This window comes from Muntiacus reevesi, chromosome 2 (assembly GCF_963930625.1).
Source record: "Muntiacus reevesi chromosome 2, mMunRee1.1, whole genome shotgun sequence".
In the NCBI taxonomy this organism is placed as follows: domain Eukaryota; kingdom Metazoa; phylum Chordata; class Mammalia; order Artiodactyla; family Cervidae; genus Muntiacus; species Muntiacus reevesi.
In genome coordinates, this window is record NC_089250.1 from 244,124,688 (window position 1) to 244,134,750 (window position 10,063).

Below are 10,063 nucleotides of genomic sequence, written 5' to 3' on the forward strand. Positions count from 1 at the left end.
AAGGCAGCAAATGGGAAAACAGTAACAAATATGATATATATTAATCCAACTATATCAGTCATGACTTAGAGAAAATCATTACTCTAAATTAATTAAATAAAATACAGAGATAATCAGAGTAGGTCAGAAAATAAGACCTAGCTACATGGTACTGACAAGAAATCCAATTTAAATATAGATACTATTATCAATTGGAAATAAATATGAGGAAAAAATATACCATACTAACACTAAACAATAAAAAAAATTAGGAGTGGCTATATCAATTTCAGACAGAACAAACTTCAGCATAAGAAAATTTACTAGGGACAAAGAAGAGCAATTATATAAGGATAAAGAAGTCAGTTATCCAAGAAAACATAATACTGCTTATTAAGTATGTGCCTAAATACATGAGACAAAAACTGATCGAAGAGTCCACTATGTTTTAGATACTAATACCCTCCTCTTAGAAATGAACAGATCCAGTTGGCAGATAATCAGTAAAGATGCAGGTGAACTCAACAACACCATCAATTAACTGAATATATAATTGACATCTGTAGACTACTTCATCCAAAAATAGGAGAATACTTATTTTTTCTCAAGCTGATATGAAATATTCACCAAGGAAGATCACATTCTGAGTCAGAAAGCACAATTTAACAAATGTAAAGGAACAGAAAGAATACAAAATCTGTTCTCAGAACACAGTGGAAATAAATCAGAGATTAATAACAAAAAGATAACTGGAAGTCCCAAAATATGTGAAGATTAAGCAACATGCTTCTAAACAACACATGGTTCAAAGAAGAAAGCTCAAGATAATTTTTTTTGAAAAATGAGCTAATTGAAACTCAAAATGCAATGTCAGTATTTTTGAGATACAGCAAAAGCACTACTTAGAGGGAAATTTATAGTGTTTAATACATGTATTAGTAAAGAAGAAACATCTAAACTAAATAATCTAAGTTTTGACTTAGAAAAGTAGAAAAAAGGAGAAATTAAACCCACATTAGCACATTAAAAGAAATTAATTTGATAGAAACAAGAAATCAATAGAGAGAGTCAAAAAATCGAAAGCTAGTAAGTTCAGTAAGTCTCCATTAGGCTAACTTATGAAAAACAGAGAAAACACATATTATAATTATCAGAAATAAATGAGAGAGTAGCACTACAAATTCTATGGAAATTAAAATAATAATAAAGGAATTCTGTGAAAAACTTTGTTCCCTCAAATTTGATAATCTAGATGATAAAATGGACCAATTTGTTATTAATAAAAGACACAGTTTGTTAAAACTCACAGAAGAAAAGACAATATGAATAGTGAAACATTTATTAAAGAAATTTAGCTAATTACCAATAACTTTCCAAAACAGAAGCATCAGTCGCTGTATAGTTCTACCAAACATTTAGGAAATAAATTATAACAATTCTCTACAATCTTTTTTCAGGAAAAAAAAAAGCAAAAAAAATGCAGAGAGACTATTTATTAATTCACTCCATGTAGTCAATATTACCCTAATGGGATTCCCTGGTGGCTCAGGCGTAAAGATTCGTCCTGCCAATGCAGAAGACACAGGTTCAATCCCTGGGTCAAAAAGATCCCCTAGAAAAGGAAATGACACCCCGTTCCAGTATTCTTGCCCGGACAATCCCACAGACAGAAAGGTCTGGGGGGTGACAGTTCATGGGGTCAGAAAGAACTGGACAAAACTTTGTGACTATGCAACAAACAACAAATACCAAAACTATATTCAGAAAGATGTTATAAGAAAAGAAACTTACAAATCAACCTCTCTCATGAACTTAAGTGTAAAAATCCTCATCAAAATATAAAATCAAATACAACAATATATAAAAGGAATTGCATACCATGACCAAATGGGATATTTCAGGTGTGTAAGGCTAATTCAACTTCAAAAATCAGAAGTAAAAAAGAAAAAAATCACATTATTATAATCAGGGGATGCAGGAATAGCATTTTAAAAAGTTGAATACATATTCATGTTAAAAACTCATAGTATGATAGGAATAGACAGATGCTTTCTCAATCAAATAAAGAATATTTACCAAAAATGGTGGCTAACATCATACTGATGGTTGGAAACTAGAAGCTTTCCTTGGAAAATCAGGTACAGGGAAAGGCTATCCCATCTTACCAGTTATTTTCAACGTTTTTCTGAAAAATCCTTGCTAATGCAATAAAGCAAAAAAAATAAAAAATAAAAAAAGATTGGAAAGAAATACATAAAATTGTCATTCAAAGATGTCATGGTTGTTTATTTTGAAAATTTTTAGAATTTGACAAACAAACTACAACAACAAAAACCCTACTGGAATCAATAAACAATTATAGCAAAGTTTCAGGATACAAGATTAGTATACAAATGTCAATAACATTCCTATAAACCAGCAGTTAACAGGTACAACTTGATATTGAAAACAGCTTATATTGGAACCCCTCAATGATGAAATATTAAAGTATGAATCTAACAAAATAGATAGATGTGTATCAGAAAAAGTACAAAACACTGATAAATTATAGAACTAAATAGAATTATTTCATGTTCATAGCAGGACTCAATATTATAAAAATGTCAGATCTTCCCCACTTGATCGATAAATTCCATCCATCTTAAACAAAACTCCAATGAGGTATTTGCTGATATTGACAAATAGATTCTAAAATGTATATGCAGGGGACTTCCCTGGTGATCCAGTAACTGAGACTCTGTGCTCCCAATGCAAGGAGCCTGGGTTCGATCTCTGGTTAGGGAACTAGATCTCACATGCCCAGCTAAGATCTAGTGCAGTCAAATAAATAAACAAATAAAATATTAATAAATAAAAAATAATAAAATTCACATGTAGAGTCAAAAGATCCAGAATACCCAGCACAATGTTGAAGAATAGGAATAAAGTTGGAGAACTGATACTAACTAATTTCAAGTCTTTCTACAAAGCTGTAGGAATAAAAACAGTGTGGTATTTTGGTGAAATATTAGACAAAGAGATCAATGGGACAGAACAGAAAGTCCAGAAATATTACTGCATAAATATAATCAATTGATCTTTGATAAAGGAGCAAAGTTACTGAAATAACTGGATGTTCACACATAAAAAACAACAAAAATAAAAAACAAACAACAAAGACTCTAAATCTTACATCCTTTATAAATATCAACTCAAAATTAATTATATATCTAAATATAAAATGAGAAAATTTAAGAGGCTTATAAAAAAATATAGGACCAATCCTAGATGACTCTGTGTATGGTAATGCCTTTTTAGGTATAATACAAAATCACAAAGTATAAAAGAACTAATTGATGAGCTATATGTCATTATTTTTAAAACTTCCTCTCTACAAAAGACAACGTCAAGTTTGAGAAAAGAAGCCATGGATTTGAAGGAAATACTTAGAAAAGATAAATCGATAATGGATTGTTATCTGAAACATGCTTGAAAAGCACAAAAATAAGAAACTAAATAATCTAGTTAAAAAATGCACTAAAGAGCTTCACAGACACCTTACCAGATAAGATGCACAGAGGGCAAACAAGCATATAAAAAGATTCTCTACCTTATATGTTATCAGGGAAATACAAATTAAGGTAATAATGCAACATTCTTGCATATCCATTGAAATGGCCAAAATCTGAAATATTGAAAACAACAAATGCTAGTGAAGATATGGAGCAAAGAGAATTCTGATACATTGCTGGTAGAAATGCAAAAAGGTAAAACCACTTTGGAAGACAGTTTGGTAAATCCTTACAAAACTAAACATACTCTTAAACATATGGTCCAGCAGTTATACTGCTTGATGTGTACCCAAATGAGCTCAAAGTTATGTCCACACTAAAACCTGCACACGGATATTTATAGGAGTTTTATCCATATTGATGTTTGCCAAAAACTTAGAAGCAAGCAAGATGTCTTTCAGTAGGCGAATGAATAAATAAACTGTGATAGAAACAGACAATGAAACACTAAAAAGAAATGAGCTATCAAGCTATAAAAAGACATGGAATAATCTTAAATGCATATTACTAAGTGAAAAAGGCCAGTCAGAAAAGGCTCGATTCTGCATGATTCCAATTGGAAAAGGCAAAACAATGAAGAAAACAAAGAGATGGGTGGTTGCCAGGAGTTGGGGATATACAGAGGGATAAATAGATGGAACACAGAGAAATTTTAGGGCAGCAAAAATAATTTGTATGTTACTATAATGATGGATGGGCCTTCCCAGGTGGTGCTAGTGGTAAAGAACCTGCCTGTCAATATAGGAGACACAGGCTAGATCCCTGGGTCAGGAAGATCCCCTGGGCAAGGTCTGGCAAGCCACTCCAGTATTCTTACCTGGAGAATCCCATGAACGGAGGAGCCTGGAGGGCTACAGTCCATGGGGTCACAAGAGTCAGACATGACTGTGTGAATAAGCATGCATGAGAACATAATGATGGATACATGCCATCATACATTTGTCTAACCATTAGAATGCAAAACTCCAAGAGTGAATCCTATTGTAAACCATCGGCTTCGGGTGATAAATGCTGTCTCAGTGTAGGTTTATCCTTGGTAAGAAATGCACTATTTGATGATGATAACCACGAAGCTATGCAAGTGTGGGGGCAGAATATATATAACAAATGTCTGTACCTCCCTCTCACTTTGCAGAAAATAACGATAATGTCCTGTGAGAAATAAAATACATGCCAGAATTAACTCAAAAGAAAGGAGCTTAAATGGAGCTTAAATGTCCAAAACCTAATGTATGGCAGAGATCACTCCAGCATTGTAAAGCAATTATTCTCCAATTAAAAAAAAAAAAGTCCAATACCTTATGCTTTCTGTTGAACAGTAAAAAATAAAAATTCATATCAGAAGCATATCATAAAGAAGCAAGAATATGCAGTGTAATTTCTAGAAAATATAACAAAAACTAGAATAAAAGTATCAAAATTTAAGATGAGGTATGGGTCAGCAGTGGACAGCTGGAGGGGCAGGGGCTCTGGGTGCAGCAGATCCAGGTATGACATAAGCCGTCTTGGAAGAGGTTGCCATTAACCCACCACAGAGCTGCCAGAACTTACACAGGGCTGGGGAAACAGACTCTTGGAGGGCACAAACAGAACATTGTTTGCACCAGGACCCAGGAGAAAGGAGCAGTGACCCCACAAGAGACTGACCCAGACTTGCCTGTGAGGGCCCAAGGGTCTCTGGCAGAGGTGTGGGTCAGCAGTGGCCTGATGCAGGGGTGGGGGCAGTGAGTGTAGCAGTGTCTGTAAGGGATCTTTTGAAGGAGGTCACCATTATCTTCATTACCTCCACCACAGTTTGGCCTCAGGTCAAATAACAGGGAGCGAACACAGCCCTGCAGTTCAACAGAAAATTGGATTAAAGATTTACTGAGCATGGACCATTGTGGGAAAGAATCCCTTAGAGGAAATGGAATAGCCATCATAGTTTAAAAAATAGTCCAAAATGCAGTACTAGGTTGCAATCTCAAAAATGATAGGATAATGTCTATTTGTTTCCAAAGCAAACCTTTCAATATCACGGTAATCCAAGTCTATGCCCCGACCAGTAATGCTGGAGAAGCTGAAGCTGAACGGTTCTATGAAGACGTACAAGACCTTTTAGAACTAAAACGCAAAAAAGAAGTAATTTTCATTATAGTTGACTAGAATGCAAAAGTAGAAAGTCAAGAAACACCTGGAATAACAGGCAGATTTGGTCTTGGAGTACAGAATGAAACAGGGCAGAGACAAATAGAGCTTTGTCAATAAACACACTGGTCATAGCAAATACCCTCTTCCAATAACACAAGAGAAGACTTTACACATGGACATCACCAGATGGTCAACACTGAAATCAGATTGATTATATTCTTTTCAGTCAAAGAGGGAGAAGCTCTATACAGTCAGCAAAAGCAAGACAAGCAGCTGACTGAGGCTCAGGACATAAATCACAGCAAGATCTTCTATGACCCACCTCCCAGAATATTGGAAATAAAAGCAAAAATAAACAAATGGGACCTAATGAAAATTAAAAGCTTTTGCACAACAAAGGAAACTATAAGTAAGGTGAAAAGAAAGCCCTCAGATTGGGAGAAAATAATAGCAAATGAGGAAACAGACAAAGGATTAGTCTCAAAAATATACAAGCAACTCCTGAAGCTCAATTCCAGAAAAATAAATGACCCAATCAAAAAATGGCCCAAAGAACTAAACAGACATTTCTCCAAAGAAGACATACAGATGGCTAAAAAACACATGAAAAGATGCTCAACATCACTCATTATCAGAGAAATGCAAATCAAAACCACAACGAGGTACCATTACACGCCAGTCAGGATGGCTGCTATCCAAAAGTCTACAAGCAATAAATGCTGGAGAGGGTGTGGAGAAAAGGGAACCCTCTTACACTGTTGGTGGGAATGCAGACTAGTACAGTGACTATGGAAAACAGTGTGGAGATTTCTTAAAAAACTGGAAATAGAACTGCCATATGACCCAGCAATACCACTTCTGGGCATACACACTGAGGAAACCAGATCTGAAAGAGACACATGCACCCCAATGTTCATCGCAGCACTGTTAATAATAGCCAGGACATGGAAGCAACCTAGATGCCCATCAGCAGATGAATGGATAAGGAAGCTGTGGTACATATTCAGCCGTTAAAAAGAATTCATTTGAATCAGTTCTAATGAGATGGCTGAAACTGGAGCCCATTGTACAGAGTGAAGTAAGCCAGAAAGATAAAGAACATTACAGCATACTAACACATATATATGGAATTTAGAAAGATGGTAACGATAACCCTATATGCAAAACAGAAAAAGAGACACAGAAGTACAGAACAGACTTTTGAACTCTGTGGGAGAAGGTGAGGGTGGGATGTTTCGAAAGAACAGCATGTATATTATCTATGGTGAAACAGATCACCAGCCCAGGTGGGATGCATGAGTCAAGTGCTTGGACCTGGTGCACTGGGAAGACCCAGAGGAATCGGGTGGAGAGGGAGGTGGGAGGGGGGATCGGGATGGGGAATACGTGTAACTCTATGGCTGATTCATATCAATGTATGACAAAACCCACTGAAAAATAAAAAAAAAAAAATTAAAAAAAAATAAAATAAAAAATATAAAGCTCTGTTTGGTGCAATGAACAGTAGTAGTTTGATCTGTTCACTGAGCCAATATTATTCTTAAATAAACCAGCGTGGTTCACTGAAGAGTCGCATCTCCTCTTAAGGGTGATTTTGTTCTGAATCCTTAGTAAAGAGAATGGCATATTCTGACTTTTTTCCCTGGCCGCCATCTAGCCTTGGTGTAAGAAATCAGTTCCACAGCAACCATCGAACTCTGGTGTGCTGAAAGGCATGTCCAAACTATGTTTCTCTAAATATCTTTAGCACCACTGACCTTTTGTTCTTGGAGAAACAGGCTCAACTGGAACAAGAAGGAACCTGTCATGCTATTTCCCCGCTACAATATTCATTAGTTGGGGGGCATGATCTTCTGTGTCTCTGCAGAAGATTCTTGTTAACAAACCTCACGTCAGCAATCTGCTCTTTCTCTGTGCTTCAGCAATGTTTCATCAGGATAACTAATTCTTAAATGAGCCTTTCCTCATGGCATAATCTCCTAACACTTTTGGACAATGTTCTCTTCAACAGCTACTCTTTGATCACAAGGATTACTATCCTCCATAGCATGGTATTTGAAATGCCCCCAGGCCAGTCCTGTCCCACTTTCACTGCTGAGTCTGCCTTCTGGGCAATAGCAATTAGCACAAAGGAGAAGCTCGGTCACCAGGAATTTTTGCAATTTTGGGTTCAATGTGTTTACCCAGAAAAAGATGAGTCAAGTTCCTTCTAGGTTAGAATCTTCAAGAAGGAAGATTTTTTTAAACATATATATATATATATATATACTCACAAAATAATTTTGAAAATTGGCTTTAGACTCTAGACAAATATGGAAAAGAATCTATAAAAAACACATTTTAGGTCAATATAGATTTCACTGAAAGGAGTGTTTGCCTTTCAGATTAGTATATATTTGTATGCCTGCATGCTAAGCTGCTTCAGCTATGTCTGGCTCTTGGTGACTCTCTGGACTTTAGCCCGCCAGTCTCCTCTATCCATGGGATTCTCCAAGCAAAAATACAGGAGTGGGTTGCCATGCCCTCCTCCAGGGGATCTTCCAGACTCAGGAATTGAACTTGCATTTCTTATGCCTCCTGCATGGGCAGGTCAGGTTCTTTACCACTAGCACTCCTGAGAAGCCTGTATATGCATATAATGCATCTTATATTTTACATCTATAAATTTCTTCATATTATGTTGAAATAGGGTGCACTGTGGGAGGGTTTAGGGACACACATATGCTGAAAGAATACAGTTTGTCAAGGATAAATTATGAAGTTGTTATAGGAAAATTCAGATGAAAGGAAATAGTGATCACAGAACCAAGGTGATATATATAGAAGCATGATATCCTTTTGCTGGAATTTATTTGCTGAATAAAAATTATAAAGTGATGTATTTCTCATATTTGTGAGACTGGAAGTGTCTTGCTGTAGCCTTTTTGGAAGGTGAGCATATGTCATCTGAGGTCATATCAATTGTAAGAGCAGAGCAGAACTATATTTTCTCTATCTCTGAAATCTTCCTCTTTTACCCATTTCCAGATGTTCTGAACTCGGTTCTCCATTTAAATGTATGACTGAATGACAACATGAAAAGGCTAATGCCTTTTTAAGGAAGATTTTTATTAGCAGGAATAATGAGAAAGCCCAGGTCAAAACCTTTACTGCGTCTCTGCAAGAAAGGCAAGACACGACAGAATAAATCGCTTAGAATTAGATAGTTTGAATAATGTACATGGGCTCTGGGCTACATGGGTGGTTTCTAACTGTCTGGTACCTGGCCCTAGATTGATTTAGAGCAGGGAAAATAGTGTTTTGGTGTGTGGGAGTTAGATAAAGGGGATTTATATAGGATTTAGACTTAGGGTAGGGCTTCCCAGGTGGCTCAGGGGTGAAGATTCCGGCTGCCAATGTAGGAGAGGTGGGTTCGATCCCTGAGTTGGGAAGATCCCATAGAGGTGGAAATGGAAATCCACTCCAGTATTACTACCTGAGAAATCCCATTGACAGAGGAACCTGGCAGGCTAAAGTCACAAAGGTTCACAAAGAGTCAGACAAAACTGAGCTACTGAGCACACACACATTCAGACAGACTCAGGATAGGTTGGTATGTACAGGAAAGACAAGCTTTCTTAATCCAATTGCTTCCTCTAAAAAGACTGCCCTGGGGAGGCCTGTGTCAGTGAGGCCATAAATGTCAGAGAATCAAGAATAGAGAAAACAAGATAATAAACTCAGTATAATTGACCCTGTGATGAAAGGACACCAAAGAGACAAATACAGAACCCAAGAAAACACAAATTGAAAACCACACTTCTGGAGGTGGGTACATAGACCAAGTTTTAAATAATGTTAACATAATTAATATTTATTATAATTTGAAGTATACTTTATCTATATCAGAACTAGAAATATGCGTTGTTTACAGAGAACCAATTCCAGAGAATCTGAAATAAATGGCTGCTTTGGTCTGTCTTCCATGACAGAGCGAAGAACCGCTAAGAATGTCTTCAGAAAGGGTAAAGAGGTGTTGAAGAAGCAACAGAAAAAATGGAGAGGAGCAAAGGAAGAGGAGAAAGGGATCAGAGAAATTTGGGACTCAGCCATGCATCATAAATACAGTGAACACAGTCAAAGGCGATTCATGCTGTGCACCATCTTGGACCATGGAGTGTTCCTGATAAACTATTAGCTGAAGTTTTCTTCCTGAGAATGGAATGTCCATTTACACCCTTCCATATGTTTGATATTGCTGTGAAGTTAAGGAAAGAGTGGCATCTTCGAAGAACTATTAGATTGTTACATGTAGATTGGATCCATGTAGGACAAGAGTTAAGACAACTTGGTAAAGTCACAGAGGGTGTTTCTTTGGTTGGTGGTAGTTTTAAAAGGAAGCACTATTACTTAGTGAAAATGTT